Source organism: Orcinus orca, chromosome 7 (genome assembly GCF_937001465.1).
Source record: "Orcinus orca chromosome 7, mOrcOrc1.1, whole genome shotgun sequence".
NCBI classification, from domain to species: domain Eukaryota; kingdom Metazoa; phylum Chordata; class Mammalia; order Artiodactyla; family Delphinidae; genus Orcinus; species Orcinus orca.
In genome coordinates, this window is record NC_064565.1 from 36,770,937 (window position 1) to 36,786,308 (window position 15,372).

Below are 15,372 nucleotides of genomic sequence, written 5' to 3' on the forward strand. Positions count from 1 at the left end.
AGTATGGTATTGGTGGATTGAGTAGCTTTTGTTCTCAAAGTAGGTTGACCTGTGTATAGGAAAAGTTGAAAGTATTGCAAACAAAGTGTATGAGTATTTGAACATATATGTTTGTGGTGGACCATTATAATAATATTCCCAATCAATTTCACCTCTTCGAAGTAGGATATTGCTGGTTGCTCTTCCTGTCATCAACAGACGAAGTCTATTTGTCTATTCTCCTGTATATAGGCTAGCCATGTAACCTGCATTGGCAAACAGAATGTGACTCTTCTAGTCTTCAACTGAATGCACAAGTATGCAGGAGCCCAGCTGAGATGAGCTGAAGAATCACCTAGCCAACCTACACAATCCTGAGAAATAAATCGCTGAAGCCACTAAATCTTGGAGGTATATGTTTTACAGGAATAAATAAATCAAACAATATCATAACTAAATCACTTAAGCTTAACACTGGAATACTGCTACTAGTTTAACCTTGAGAATGACAATATATTTGTTATTTCTTAAATATGCTAAGTGTAGAAAATATTTCTGAATATTTCATATAAAATAATATCCTAATATAATATTCTTGTATTGAATATATACTTTGTTGTTATATTAGGAGTTTCATAGATGAAGGTGAAGTTCGCATCCCTGTTGCATGAATCAATTCTCTTCCACACACTGAGAGGATACAACTGCCTTTAACCAATAGGAGCAAGCAGTGCATGTTGGCAAGAAAAAATAACCAGGTTACCAGGTTTGAGGTAAGGGAGCATATTTTAAAGATATTCTAATAGTTGAAATGACTAATGATAATGTGGCAAAGAAAGGGAAAATGGGGCATTGACAGCCTGCTACACATGAGGTGGAGGAAGGTGAAGTAGTCTAAATCACTGTAATGGTAACAGCAAGATAAGCGCAGGTGTTTCAAATTGCACAGACTGGAATTTTTCTTATTGGCTTCTAAATAAATGTGTGGTGTCCCTTTGCTCCTATTTGAATATAAAAGTTTGAGAGAAGGAGCAAACAAATAAGAAAAAACGTTAACAAAAGATAGAAAACTTGGGACTTCCCTGGCGGTTCAGTGGTTAAGACTCTGTGCTTCCACTGCAGGGGGCACAGGTTTGATTCCTGTTCGGGGAACTAAAGATCCCACATGGCGCGACCAAAAAAATAAAAGAGAAAACTAGATAATGTACGAATCTTCCTAAGTGGCTACAAGGATAAGAGGAGGACTTGTTAGATTTATTGGAAGGAGCTACCCAAATGAGGATGAGTTGTGGTGACTTTGTTTTGTTTTGTTTTCTGAATGAGCCCAAAAGACAATCAGTAGTAAATAACTTTCTTGGGAGCAAGTGGAAGTTTATACCTAAAATCTAGAGTTAACTGGTTTTGTGTTTGGAGATTTAGTAGAAAGAAAAATGCTGAGTCATTCTGGAAAAGTAAACTTTACATGAGTCAACTTTGTTTATATTTTTTTTATACATTTATTTATTTATTTTATCCATCTCTGGCTGTGTTGGGTCTTCCCTGCTGCGCACAGGCTCTCTCTAGTTGCGGTGAGCAGGGGCCGCTACTCATTGCGGTGTGAGGGCTTCTCACTGCGGGGGCCTCTACTGTTGTGGAGCACCAGCTGTAGGTGCCCGGGCTTCAGTAGTTGTGGCACACAGGCTCATTAGTTGTGGTGCATGGGCCTAGCTGCTCTGCAGCATGTGGGATCCTCCCAGACCAGGGCTCGAACCCATGTCCCCTGCATTGGCAGGCGGACTCATAACCACCGTGCCCCCAGGGAAGTCCCTTAAAAATAAATATTTGCCTGAGGAGGCATTGCAATTATATTATCATTTCTAGTAAATTGATCATTCGGGTTTGGAGTCAGGGTTTGGGAATGTAAAATAAAAACCCCAAATCATTATTTTACTATAATAAAATTTTTGAAATAAAAAGATTGGTGATAACCTAGTGTTCTCAGTCAAGTTCCTGTTCTCAGCCTAGAGAAGCTCAAGTTTTTAAATTCTGTGGAGGGAACTAAACGGGTAGATGGTGAGTGAGGGCAGGAAAACAAAAGGCAGCCAGACCTCAGGAACAGATGGGAGGGGAGGTCAGCCTGCAGTTCTCCCACCCAGATCTCTCCTGTTTAGACCTAGAAATGTAGGCAATTAGCTGGAAGAATCATGGAATTGCTGACACTATTCTATAAACTCCAATAAGCCATAGAACCAAATCTATATTAATATTCAAATTGATGCTGACAAGCACCACCAGGTGGCACCACACTGCAGTTGGGACTTGAGTGGATTTGATCCTCATCCACACTCAAAGGTGTTCTCACGTATTGCTCAGGATCATCGTAATAATTACATCAAGCTCTCTATAACACCCATTTTAGATAAATGGATTTTCAGATTCCTCTTGGAGTTTTACTGTGTACACCAAAAAGAACAAAGCCTAGACTTCCATGAGTTTTACTATCTGCCTAGTCCATGTGATTTAGAGACAAAGGGATTTTAGCTAATTTAGAAAACCTATATAGGTTAGCACCATACTCTGAAAATCACCTGAAGACTTACCCATCCAGTGAGAATGTTTACTTGGGCCAATAACCTTCCAACAGAGGAAAAGTTAAAAAAAAATCCCCCCATTAAAAGATATATATCAAAGAAATAAGTTGGTCAAAATATAGGAGAAAACGAGAACCTAGAGGACATTTGCTGACCTTTAAGAAACAGCAAGGAGGAATTCTGTTTTCTTGTGTGGAAAACTAACTTCCTTACAAACCAACATCTCACAGATAACAATTGTAATATCTGGGCAAAATATGGGGATCTGAAAAGTAAAGACAAGCAGGCCAGTTTTGAAGAGGACCCATCCAATATCTAAAGGAAGTTATTGGCCAGGTAAGTTTCCTGTTTTGCGGGCTTTACACCGAAGGCAGTGACATAACATAGGAAACTCCAATAGAGTGCCTTTCATTGTTCTGGCCGGAAAAAGAGAGAGCTGTGCCAGTCAGGATGGGATCTCAGAAAGGAGAGAGTGAGATCCAAAAAGAGAGAAAGGACTCAAAACTTCTATGTTTAAATACTGCCCAAGTTGCTGGCTCACCTCTGAAACATGCATTCGCAGGGTAGGATGAAAACAGTACAAACTAGGATTTGATATACAGCAAGGAAAGTGAAGGCTTGAGATGCTGTCCACTCAGGCAAAGCAAAGGTTTCCATTTGAGTCTAACCAGGTTAATTTTCTTCTAAAGCAAAAACATCAACCCTCTTCAGAGGACTAGAACAGTATCCACAGACTCTCCATAACTTTATGCAATTAAAGTTGAAAATTTAGACAAATGTACAGATCCCTAGGAAAATAATACTTACCAGATGTCAAGAATGATTTTGAATCTATAGTAATTGTAATATTGACACAGGGATAGAAAAATAGAGCAATGAAAGAGAAGAGAGCCCAGAAACACATCCTTGTATCCACTGATACTCAACTTAAAACAAAGGTCTAACTATAGAGAGGGAGGGAAACATATGGAAAAAAGTGAAATTAAACACCTACTTTGCACAAAAATCATCTTGAGATGGGTCTAAGCCTAAATGTGAAATGCAAAATTATTAACTTTTTGAAGATAATGTAGAAAAAGATCTCTTTACCTTGGGTAGAAAAATTTTCTTTTAACCTAGAATAGAAAACACTAAGCAATAAAGAAAAAAGTAATAAATTCAACCATATTAAAATTAACTTTTGTTTCTCAAAAGATACCATAATATAGAAATGCCAATTAAAACCACAATGTACAGCCACCAGATTGGCAAACATTTTAAAATTTCACATTATCAAATATTTGTTGATGGTATGAAGCAATTGCAGTATCCATACACTTCTGCCAGACATAAAAGTTCATCCAACTGCTTTTGAAAATATTATATTATATCCAGTGTATTTGAGGAAATTGTGATTCTATTTTTGATTATACACTAGGTACCTGGAAACTTTTTTTTTTTAACAGCCCCAAACTCGAAACAACATAATTTTCAATCAACAGTGGAATGGAAAAATAAAATATGGCATGTTAATCACTGGAATACTATACAGCAGTTATACTTGGTACTGGTACAAGATATGCTTGACATTGGTCTATAAAGAGATAAGAAGCTTGAACCAGAATAAAATAATCAACTACTTCTCAAAGCATGCTAGATTTTGTTTGTTTTAGCAAGATTTTCTCAATGGATACACAGTACATTGATTCACATCCTTGTGTTTTCATTTACATTCATTGTGGACTGATCACTTGAGAGCAAACTCCTTTGAGTGGCATTAATATACAGCAAGAAAAATGGGCAAACTAGATCTGCATACTATAACATAACCATAAAAACATGTCTAACAAAGAAACAAAACATAGAAATTCACACAATATATTTCCATTACTTTAAGATCTAAATGAGAAAAAACTAATCTATATTAACAAGTGTATTAAAACAAGAAAGAAAGAAGATGAAAAAATGATTACCATAAAATGTTTCTTTATAAGGGTGTATTGTGTGTGTGAACATAAAAGGACTAATGGGGGAATCTCAGAGGTGCTGTAACTGTTCTATCCTTTGATTTGGTTGATGATTATATGGATGTATATTTCATAATTATTTCTAATACTTATGAAAAAAGCATGCTTGGGAGTTCCCTGGTGGTCAGTGGTTAGGATTCGGGGCTTTCACTGCCATGGCCCGGTTCAATCGCCTGGATCGTGAACTGAAATCCCTCAAGACCCATGGCACAACCAAAAATAAAAAGAAAGAAAAGCATGCTTTATGCAGTTCTATATGTGTGTACTGTATCTCATATTAGACAAAATAAGAACAAGGAAATTTGTGTGTAATGTCTAAACAAACAAACAAAAACTGTTTCGGGCAAAAGCAAAAGGTTAGAAAAGGGATAGTTTAAATAAAAAGAAAGGGGTTTGTCCTTTGTCCAAAGAAAATCACAGGTATCTGATTTGAACAGAGCAATAATTTAAAAAAATGTAGACAGTCACATTAGGCCAGTTGAAGAATCCAGAATGAAAGGGAATTTGAGATTGTTGCACGTTGCCTTAGAACTGCTGAAAATAATGAGGTGGCTCTGAGATAAAGGCAAGACAAAAGGAGGAAGATACATAAAGGCATGAAAACATCCCCATATGGCTGTATTAGCCAGTCTTTGGAGGTCATGGGGAAAAAAGTCTTAGCGAGGTAGCTACAAGTGATCTAAGAAGAAGGAAGGGAGGGAGGGAGGGAGGGAAAAAGTAAAGGAAGCAATAAAACAATAATATAGTCACCCCCCCCCAAAAAAAACCCACAAAAAACCTTCAAGAAAGGGGAGAAAATACAAAACAGAAAAGTTGCCTATGGAGAAATAAAATCTGGAAACCACAGAGAAGAAAAAGAACATGATGAGGATAGAATGTATTGAGCAGAATAAAGTGAATACAAATGGGTGGACCACTATCTATAAAATCCTAGTGCCCAAAAGAATAGACCTCAGTGACTGAAGATCGGCATCAGCTCTGGATGAGACTAGGGCTTCCCAGTAGTGGCTCCTAGTGGTCTGGTGTCTTGTTGACTGAAAAGAGAAGTGCCTGTCCCCATGCTTGTACCATGCAATAGTGAGATGGGGACAGAATGATTATGATACACACCTGTTCAAAAAGTGAGGGAATGGGAAGCATGTAGTAGTCAGTGATCTAAAGCGATTTTGAAAGTCAGTCAAGCATCTGGTGATAAGCCTGTGGCTACCCTTGACTAGCAGAAAGAAGAGTGGCACAAGGTGTGGGCAGAGAGAGGACAAGCTGAAACCTCCTCGCACTTCTACATCTGTCTGAAATTCCTTCTAACAATGCCTCTCAGAGATCAATGGTCCCTGAGGGGTGCCAGGCCACAGTTTGTTACCAGTCTACAAGGACATAAGCGTAAAAGTTAGAATATTTAGAAATTTTATAGTGACTTGATCACCCAAGGGTGTGACCAGTGGGGTGTGGGTGTTATCAAAGTTGTGTGGTGCATTACATATGCAAGCAGAGTGGAAACATTACACAACATATGACACTGTAAGTTTAGGGTGCTATATAACTATAATAGAGCCAATTTACTGTAACTTTTCATTTATAGAAGTATTTAAAATTTTCATCAAGGTTCTTTAAAGAATTTATAGTTTAATATTATTAGTTACATTAGGGAAGTGAACATTGCCTTCTTCATTAATTTTTACCCTAATTTGCATATGGTAAAGCAAGCTTCAACTTTGTGAATGCAGCAGTGGGAATAAACCAAATGATAACAATAGAAATGATTCTGAAGAAATGGAGATCAAATGAGTTCATACCAGTTTTACTTAAAAGTATGACTCTCATGTATTGACCATAATTGATGGTAAATTGCTGAACCAACATTGTATTATTTGTGGAAATGGAATAGCTAATGAGGTAATTAAGCTTTCAAAAGTTAAATGGCATTAACATAAAATGCAAAAAGTATTAAGTTAAAAACCAAAGAACTATTATTAAATTAAAAAGTCAACAGAAGCAAATGTTGAATATTTTACACTAAACATGAGTGCATTGCTGGCTTCTTATAAAGTAGCACTTTGGGTTGATAAGACTAAGGAAAACATAAACAATGCCAAAGACCTTAATGAAATACTGCAGTAAATGTGTTCGCTTGGAAATGTTCAGTGACTGCTACAAAAAAAGGTAATTCAAGTACTACGTTTCGATGACACACCATATTTGAACATATTTAGATACTGAGGAGTTAGAAGAATAAATAGTGCTAGCAAAGTATTTTTCATTGCAGCTTAATTGTTGCACAAATCTTGTTAAAAGGGCATTTCTTTCAGTATATGGAAAATTTAAGTTTGTTGACTTTACAGTGGAAAATTTCTCTCTTTTTTGCTTAATTTTTAACAAACACAACTACCGCTGCAGTATATGAAACTATGACTTCTTGCATTGCTGACGAATGTGGTTTGGAAGTTAAATTTTGGGTGCAAGTATATTCTAATGGTGCAGCTGCAATGGCAGGAAAACATCCTGGAGTAGTTCTCCTGATTAAGGAGCTTGTACCAGAATGTAAAGCAGCACAATGTTTCCTCCATCAAAAATATTACGTTAAAAAAAAAAGTCATTTTAACTAAAAAGTGTGTTTAGTGATGTAGTAAAATTATAAGTTATGGAATGGCTAATGGGTTAAATTTGATATTCTTCTTCTTTAAGTGATTAAACAGAAAATGATTATAAATAGCTATCAGTGCAAGCTGAGCTACTAAGTTTATTGAAGTTAAAGGGTCTATCAAGAACATGTGCACTAAGATCTCATAACGTTTTTGGCAGGTAAGAAACCAGTTTGATTGCAACTGTGAACCAGATGTGAACAAAGCAGCCGTATCTGTTTATTTGTCTGATATATTTGTCATTTTTAATAACCCTATTGCTTATGCAAAAACGAAATGCAACATTTTTTCAATGGTAGAAAAAGTAAAAGAACAAAAGCAAAAGTGAGAAGTTGGAGGCTTTCAACAAACTGTAATGACATGTTCCAAAATTTAACTGATTTTAAAGAGGTAAATGGCGACACTGTTATTATATATATATCTGCCAAATTTATCATGGAACACCGTATAAATTTTGTAGGCTATCTTAATTTTTTTTAATCCGGGGAAGATCTGTTCATAGGAGATTCATGGATCCAGAATCCACTTATTTCATTAAACAATAATATAAACTAAACCATAACTCTACAACATTAGAATTGCTACTAATGTTGGATTGAAAACACTTTTTGAGCACACAACATAACTTGCTTCCTTTTTAATAAACATGAAAAATAAATATCCTTAGTTTGCTGAAATTGCTTTAAAATTTCTTCCCAGAACAGAGCTTCTGGGAAGGGAAGCTTAGTAAGACTGGTTTCTCTACTGGGTACTATTAAAACAAAACATAGAAACAATTTAGCTATGGTTATGCCCTGTGAGTAGCACTGCCATTAATCCGACCTGTTTTAGAGAAACTAAATGAGAAGTGAACTCATTTGTCTCATTAAAAACTTTCAATATTGGTGGAGCAGTGTTCATTTAGTGTACCTATTAGCATCTAATATGGGATCACTATTTTATTCCTGAGAGTTTTCTTTTGTTATGAGGGGAGACTACATGTTGTGAAATTGTAATCCCCAATTTCATTCCCAAATGTACACTTCATAAACAGTGTGTATGGTTTTGTAATTTCTTTCCTATGCTATGTATGTTCTGATTACATTTATTAAATTTAATGTTATTGCTATTGAACCAAAAAAAACTTTTTAGAGAAGGATTTAAATAAAATGTTTTTTAAAATTCTATTCTAAACAGCTGGAATGACTAGAAGAATTTGGAAATTTATTAAAGTGAAATAGTGGACTCGAAATAAATTTAAAAAGTGGAAGATGCCAGCGTGAAAAATAAATTGATAAAATAAAGTTTAAACAAGATTGAGGACACTGTGCAATGATGACTTCAAGTGTAAGAAAGAAGATTGAGGAAGAATGGCCTTCAAGTCCGAGACTGGAAAGTGATTCTGAAAAGAGAATTTCAAGTCATTATTTCCTACTGGAGAAGCAGTGAGTCATCTGATTGGTCCACTTGAGGTAAGAAACTGGGTACATGGAGATTAAGCTCTGTGCTTCCTTTCTCACTTTGCATCTCAGATGTGTACTCTTGTTCATTCCTTGCCATCCCATAAACTGAAGACAAAGATTTGGTCCTCATGGAGTGAGGTCTCAGCTTTACAGCATAGCCTATGACTGTATGATTCATAAGGTACAAACTTCCACTTTGGTCAGGACAAAAGCTGATATTCTGGTCTCCATCTGCTTGGCCCCTTTGTCCATCTAATTTTGGACAGAAATCCGGCAAGTGGCATTTGTCATTGTCAAGTCCAAATGCTTACTAAGACAACTTTGCAAGTCAAAAGCTGAAAATCTGAGAGGGGAATTCCTCTTTCATCAAAATAGTTTTCTCTCCCTCTTTGTCACTTTGTCTTATGTATCTTTACATCTATTATTTATCTATCTATATCTATCTATCTATCTATCATCTATCTATCTATCTATCTATCTACCTATCTCTATCATCTATCTATTTACCTGTGTCTATCTAATAGTATAGTCCTAAGACTGGTATCCATGCACCGAGTTATGTCATAAATACTTTTGATAACACTCTCATCCATATTTCACTATCAGAAGCAACATTATGTTTTGCAATTTAACCTGTTGTAAAAGAAAATATTCTTGTTATTCTGATTTCCTAAATATTTTTTGTGTCACATGGAAAGTTCTTCTGTACTTACCAGTTACCGCAGGGATGGTCATAAAAGGGGGAAATAATGCCATCTTTCCAGCTACTTCAGCACACTTTTAAATACAAACTTTTCATACTCTGCTCCATTCACAGGAGTTCTTGTCAACATGTATTATACGTGAATAACACAAAGACTTAAAGACGTTCCCTCTGGTTAAATAAAACCTAACAGCTTTCCAGAACATACAGGATTAATCACACATAATAATTATACAAAGTGATAATACACTTATTATAAAAGCATATACACACCATTAAGCAAACATTGGCATACACTTCTAGGAAAGGAGGGAAATAAACATTAATTGGTGATGATAAGGGGAAGAAAAAGACACCCAGAAATATAAATTCTCATTTTCACTTCTGAAATATTTTGGGTCTAGAGATTTTAAAGTTTGGGTTCTTCTGTGTCTGTGCTGGCTCCTCTTGTCAAGGAATCATCTGCAGGGAAACATTTGGCCTTAACAGTCCACCGTTAGCCTGGCACATAGAGCAGATTACTAAGCATCTTGTCTTTCATTTTCAATTTTCTGCTTTTAAACACTTCTTGATGCCAAAAAAGTCCAGTGAGACTGAAAGCCAAAGGAGGAATTTTTTTTTTTTTTTTTTTTTGCTGTACGCGGGCCTCTCACTGTTGTGGCGTCTCCCGTTGCGGAGCACAGGCTCTGGACGCGCAGGCTCAGCGGCCATGGCTCACGGGCCCAGCCGCTCCGTGGCATGTGGGATCTTCCCGGACCGGGGCACGAACCCGTGTCCCCTGCATCGGCGGGCGGACTCTCAATCACTGCGCCACCGGGGAAGCCCAAAGGAGGAATTTTTAACACCACAAAATAGATTTAGAGGAACAGACCATTTAATAGCGTGCTTCTATTTCCGAAAGCTGCCTTCACCATACCAGAAAGAGTGATGGGTAAGGGACTTCTTTGGTTAACTACATGTTATGCTAAAGGAAGCAGCCTTTTAAAATTTGATTTTGTCAGTCTAAAGCACCAAATCCAAACCAATGTGGCAAAGAAACTTTCGGTGCTCACCAATTATGTTTCTCTGAAATGAATCTTGAGTCACTTTATCATTTAGGTTGTCCGTCACATTGATGAAATGACAGACTGTATTCCTTTTATATCCCTAGGTTTTCTTGGAGTGCTAGTAAATTCACCTCCTAGTTCCTCCCATCAAAAAAGTAAACACATTTATACATTACCGGTGTCTCTACTGGTATCTTGCATATTTCTCCAGATAATTGCTGGGTGGGTATAGCTAGAAGTGTTCACCCTCTCTGTGGTTCACTGGCATTCCTAGCAGTAAGAAAGCTATCGCTAGAAGGTGTAGTCATGTCTTATTAATCCCTTTGACCTGAGAGACAAGCTGCATCATGGTGTGTACTCTGGGACTTGAGCTTCTCCGTTCTCTGAGAACCCTCCACCAATATGCATGAATACATACTCTGAGAGCTCCAATATTTTGAGAAAGAAATCCAATTCATGTAATAATGCTATATTACATAATACTTTTATCACAGTTAAACTTTTAGAACAGTAAAACCTCTGAGCTGAGAACCAAGAATTTTAAGTTATAAGCCCAGTTCTACTGCTAACTAGCTATATGGTTTGGGGCATGCTAATTATCTACTCTTAAGTCTCAGTTTCCCTCCTCATAAATAAGAAAGACATGCAGATAATGTTTCTAAGCGGTTCAAGTGAATGCATGACAAAAGGGCATGGGGGTTTTGGTAACTAAAGGTGTGGAAATTCTTTTTTTTTTTAAAACAGTCTGTCAGTCTGTTAGCTGAACAACACACACTTGATTTGGATTTAGCTTGGGAGGTCTTAGTCTGCAATTTTCACTTTTATAAGAAGCTTTTTGGGGACTTCCCTGGTGGAGCAGTGGTTGAGAGTCCGCCTGCCAATGCAGGGGACATGGGTTTGATTCCTGGTTTGGGAAGATCCCACATGCCGTGGAGCAACTAGACCCATGCGCCACAACTACTGAGCCTGTGCTCTAGAGCCCTCGAGCGACAACTATTGAGTCCGTACGCCACAACTACTGAAGCCCGCATGCCGCAACTACTGAACCCACATGCTGCAACTACTGAAGCCCCCTCACCTAGAGCCCATGCTCTGCAACAAGAGGATCCACCACAATGAGAAGCCTGCGCACCACAACAAAGAGTAGTCCCCACTCACCGCAACTAGAGAAAGCCCACGCACAGCAACGAAGACCCAACGCAGCAATAAATAAATAAATACAATTTTAAAAAAAGGCTTTTTAAGCCCTTTCCGATGCAAGTTCCTTTGATTCTATAAAAGTCCTCTACATTGATCTTCAGACTAATTTAGCACTATAAAACCAAAGGTAGACATGTCTTATAGAAGAAAAGTAACAGAGATCTGGAAGGTTATTTGTGTGACAGCTTTTGGCTGTATAGCCTGAATAAAACTTGTGTTTTTCCAAACTTTATAGTGCATAACATAAACAGGAACCATCAATACAGAATTTTCCCATTAGCAGCACACACAGAAGGCCATTAAGAGTGCCAACATATTGGTTGGTGAACCTCATTATCCATTCCCCTTTTTCTGCATTGATATTTTATTCTCAGTCTGCTTTCTGGCTCTCTATGCAGGAATCATTAAATTCATAAGAGGCTCAGATAGTTATATTTTAGCTTCCTGTCAAATATTTACATGTCATGGGTAGAGTCTTTCAGAGGAGTTGTGATTAGTTGCCAAGGAATATCAAAAATCAAATGCAATTGTTAGTATTTAAAGTTTTTTTCTGTTTATTTCTGCAAATGCAGAAGATAAACAGTGTCCGTTCAAAGTAAACTCCAGAGTACATATAATTTACAAAGATGGTAGTCCCCCAAAGTTTTGCATTGTTCAAAACACATGAAATAGTGCTGGGTTTTCAGCCAGCTCTTTGGGGTTAATAGTGCCATGTGTGAAGAATCAAGTAACTGCCTTGCCCTCTGGCCACTTTGAGACGAATTAGAAACTTCCATTGAAGAGCTTAAAATGTAATGGAGACTTACAAGTGAAGAAAATAAACCTAAACAGAACAAATGCAATCACAGTTGTGAAGGGAACAAATTCTGAATTCATATTTGGAATAAACAGGAAAACAGACAACTGGAATTTGAGAGAGAATAATAAAAGCACAGTATAAGGAATACAAGCTACTGTTCTACAAGATGCTGTCTTGAGTGATGTTCAGAAGATCGTGATTGAAAGCAACCATTTGTCTCAGTCACTTGAGACCTATTTACTAACATTACTCTCCCTGCCAAATATTTTCCCGTCATTCCCACTAATGTGATTATGAAGCTAAATCCACCCAATGATTGTTCCCAGTTGTTGACAAACACTACTTGCTCTATGGATTTGTTAATTCCCCCCTCCCTACTTCTAAGTCAAAGGTAGGAGTAGAGAACCCCTGTTTATTCTTGAAATGTGCTTTCTTTGTAAGAGATGGCATTAATATTTGCTCTATGGTTGTTACCCCTTCTCTTCTCCCTCCTTCTTTTCCTTCCTCTGCTTCGCTCTTCATCTTCTTTTTTCTTTATCATTGTTTAGACATACTTTATTGCTGAGTATTGTTGAGGTTTTCACAAAATACAATAATAAATACTATCTCTTCTGCCAGTAAAATACAATCTGAGGGGATCCTGGAACAGAAAAATCATAAAAATATAAATAAAACAATAAGAAATAAAAATCATAGAAATAGAACATCCATTTGACAGAGATGTAAAGGCAGCTTTGTGTAGTAGATAGACCACTGGACTGAGAGCTAACAAATCTGAGGTCTGGTCCTTGCTCTACAAGTAATTAACTATAAGACTGAAAAACTGATTTTCTTACCCTAAAGGTGATTGAAAGAAAGCAGTACAAAATATGGTGAGTGCTGTAAGAGAAAAGCCAACTATTTGCTATATGTACAGGGAAAGGTTTTGTTCTTGCTTGGAAGAAACAAGTAAGATATAGAAGAATCATGGGGAAAATGGCATTTGAACTGAGCCTTGAAGATTAGGATGAATTCTAGTTATCAGAAAAGGGAAAGAAGAGGGGAGGAAGAGAGGCATTTCAAATTGAGACCACAATATCAGCTATGTGTGTGTGTGTGTGTGTGTGTGTGTGTGTGTGTATATACACATACATATATATATATGCTATTATTCAGTAACACAGAAAGGTCTAGTTCAACAAACGCATAGAACGTTCTCCTCAAAATTTGTAATATTGACTATGGTAATTCCCAGTGGCCTCTTAAGTGATGCTAAATTTTCTTGGCAATTTAAAAATGCAGTTTAATGCATACAATGGCACAAATAAGTTTTCTGAAGAAATTTCCTTAGTTCTTAATATTTATATTTTAATGGCCATCATGGGCAAAGATTATGCTTTCAATCAATATTTAGTGAATAGGGTTCAGTTTCTTTCAACTGAGGTGTTTTCATGTCTTATCTATATTATTGTTAGATTTATTAAATTTTGCTTTTTGTTATTATTGTGCTATTTTGCATCACCAATTAAGGAAAATGGATCAATGATTCAAAAGGGGGAAATGATACCTAAAAGTGGGGAATAAGTAGTAAATATGAGAAAACATACCATGAATAGGACACTGGTGTCAGAAAACAATGGAAACCTATCAGGTACTAGAACAAGTAACTCTGAAAGTCTGAGGAATTTCTCAAGAACCCACAATGGAAGACTAAAAGTACGAATTGCAGTGACGTATATTGGAAAAATAAGATTTTACTGGGCCATCAACCCACCAGTCTCTAATACTCACTGCCTTGTCTGCTATGAAACATGGGCAGGATGCCTTCCATGCTTTCACAATTTTTTTTTTTTTTTAACAGAGCACAGTGACCTCTCAGAAACTAGCAAACGATTAAAGACAAAGTTATTCTAGGAGAGGAAAAAGAATGAAACATTGGAAAATTTTCTCTGTCACATGCCCCTTTGGGTAAGTAATGTATCATTTCAACAGAATGTAGTATAAAGGAACAATTACTGTCATGGCTATGTACCGACACCTTGCTTTACAGCTGGAGGGAACCACTGAGGCTCAGTGCTTGAAAATGTACTGGTGACATGTAAGCCTCAGGAAGAAGGTTTTTGTTTTGATCATCACTAAAAAAATCATGCTACAGAAAAAGGAATATTTTATTTAGAATAAGGCAATTTTCCTAGCTGTCACATGGATTTCAAAATGCATTGGGATTAGAACTCATGGACCACTGAAGTACATGTTTGACAAGAAAGGGAAACTCAATAAAAGGGTTTACACCTGAATGATGATTCCTACATCATTTTGTTTGCAGAGATCAATGTGCATTCAACAATGTATCTGAAAATCTTAATTCCATGTAGAATAGAATTTTGAAAACTGAGACTATGTACAACCTTGTTATTCTACACAATTGCACAATTATGTACAATATGTGTACTTCTTTGGGCAGGATGTATCTTTATTTTTCACCCTGAAGTATGCTATTTTGAGGGGTAAGTTGTGCATCAGGGATGAGACAAAAATGTGGCCTTTCAAGGCACTGAAAATGGCAGAAAAAAATACTTGCTATGATTGATTTCAAGAAGAAAGCTCAAAAAGATGTAATGCACATCTTGAATAGCGTGAAGTTATCATTTTCTGGACATCATGTGAGTGTTTTTAGCTTGAGAATGAGCTCTCAGTATTACTTAGGACTCTATGGTACAAATGACAATCACTTTTCTTTTTTTTTTTTTTTAATTTTTTTTTAAATTAATTTATTTTTTATTTTATTTATTTTTTTGGCTGCATTGGGTCTTCATTGCTGCACGCGGGCTTTCACTAGTTGTAGCAAGCAGGGACTACTCTTTTTTTTTTTTTCCGCTGTACGCGGGCCTCTCACTGTTGTGGCCTCTCCGGTTGCGGAGCACAGGCTCCGGACGCACAGGCTCAGCAGCCATGGCTCACGGGCCCAGCCGCTCTGCGGTATGTGGGATCTTCCCGGACCGGGGCACG

At 37.0% G+C, this 15,372-nt stretch overlaps 1 long non-coding RNA gene across 1 annotated transcript; it reads left to right on the top strand.

Moving 5' to 3' along the window:
- Nucleotides 1-624: 624 nt before the first annotated feature.
- Nucleotides 625-14,331, top strand: LOC125964986 (uncharacterized). Its single transcript, XR_007478383.1, has 3 exons — nt 625-752; nt 8,371-8,645; nt 14,225-14,331. It is a non-coding gene; the product is annotated as an uncharacterized LOC125964986 (long non-coding RNA).
- Nucleotides 14,332-15,372: the final 1,041 nt, after the last annotated feature.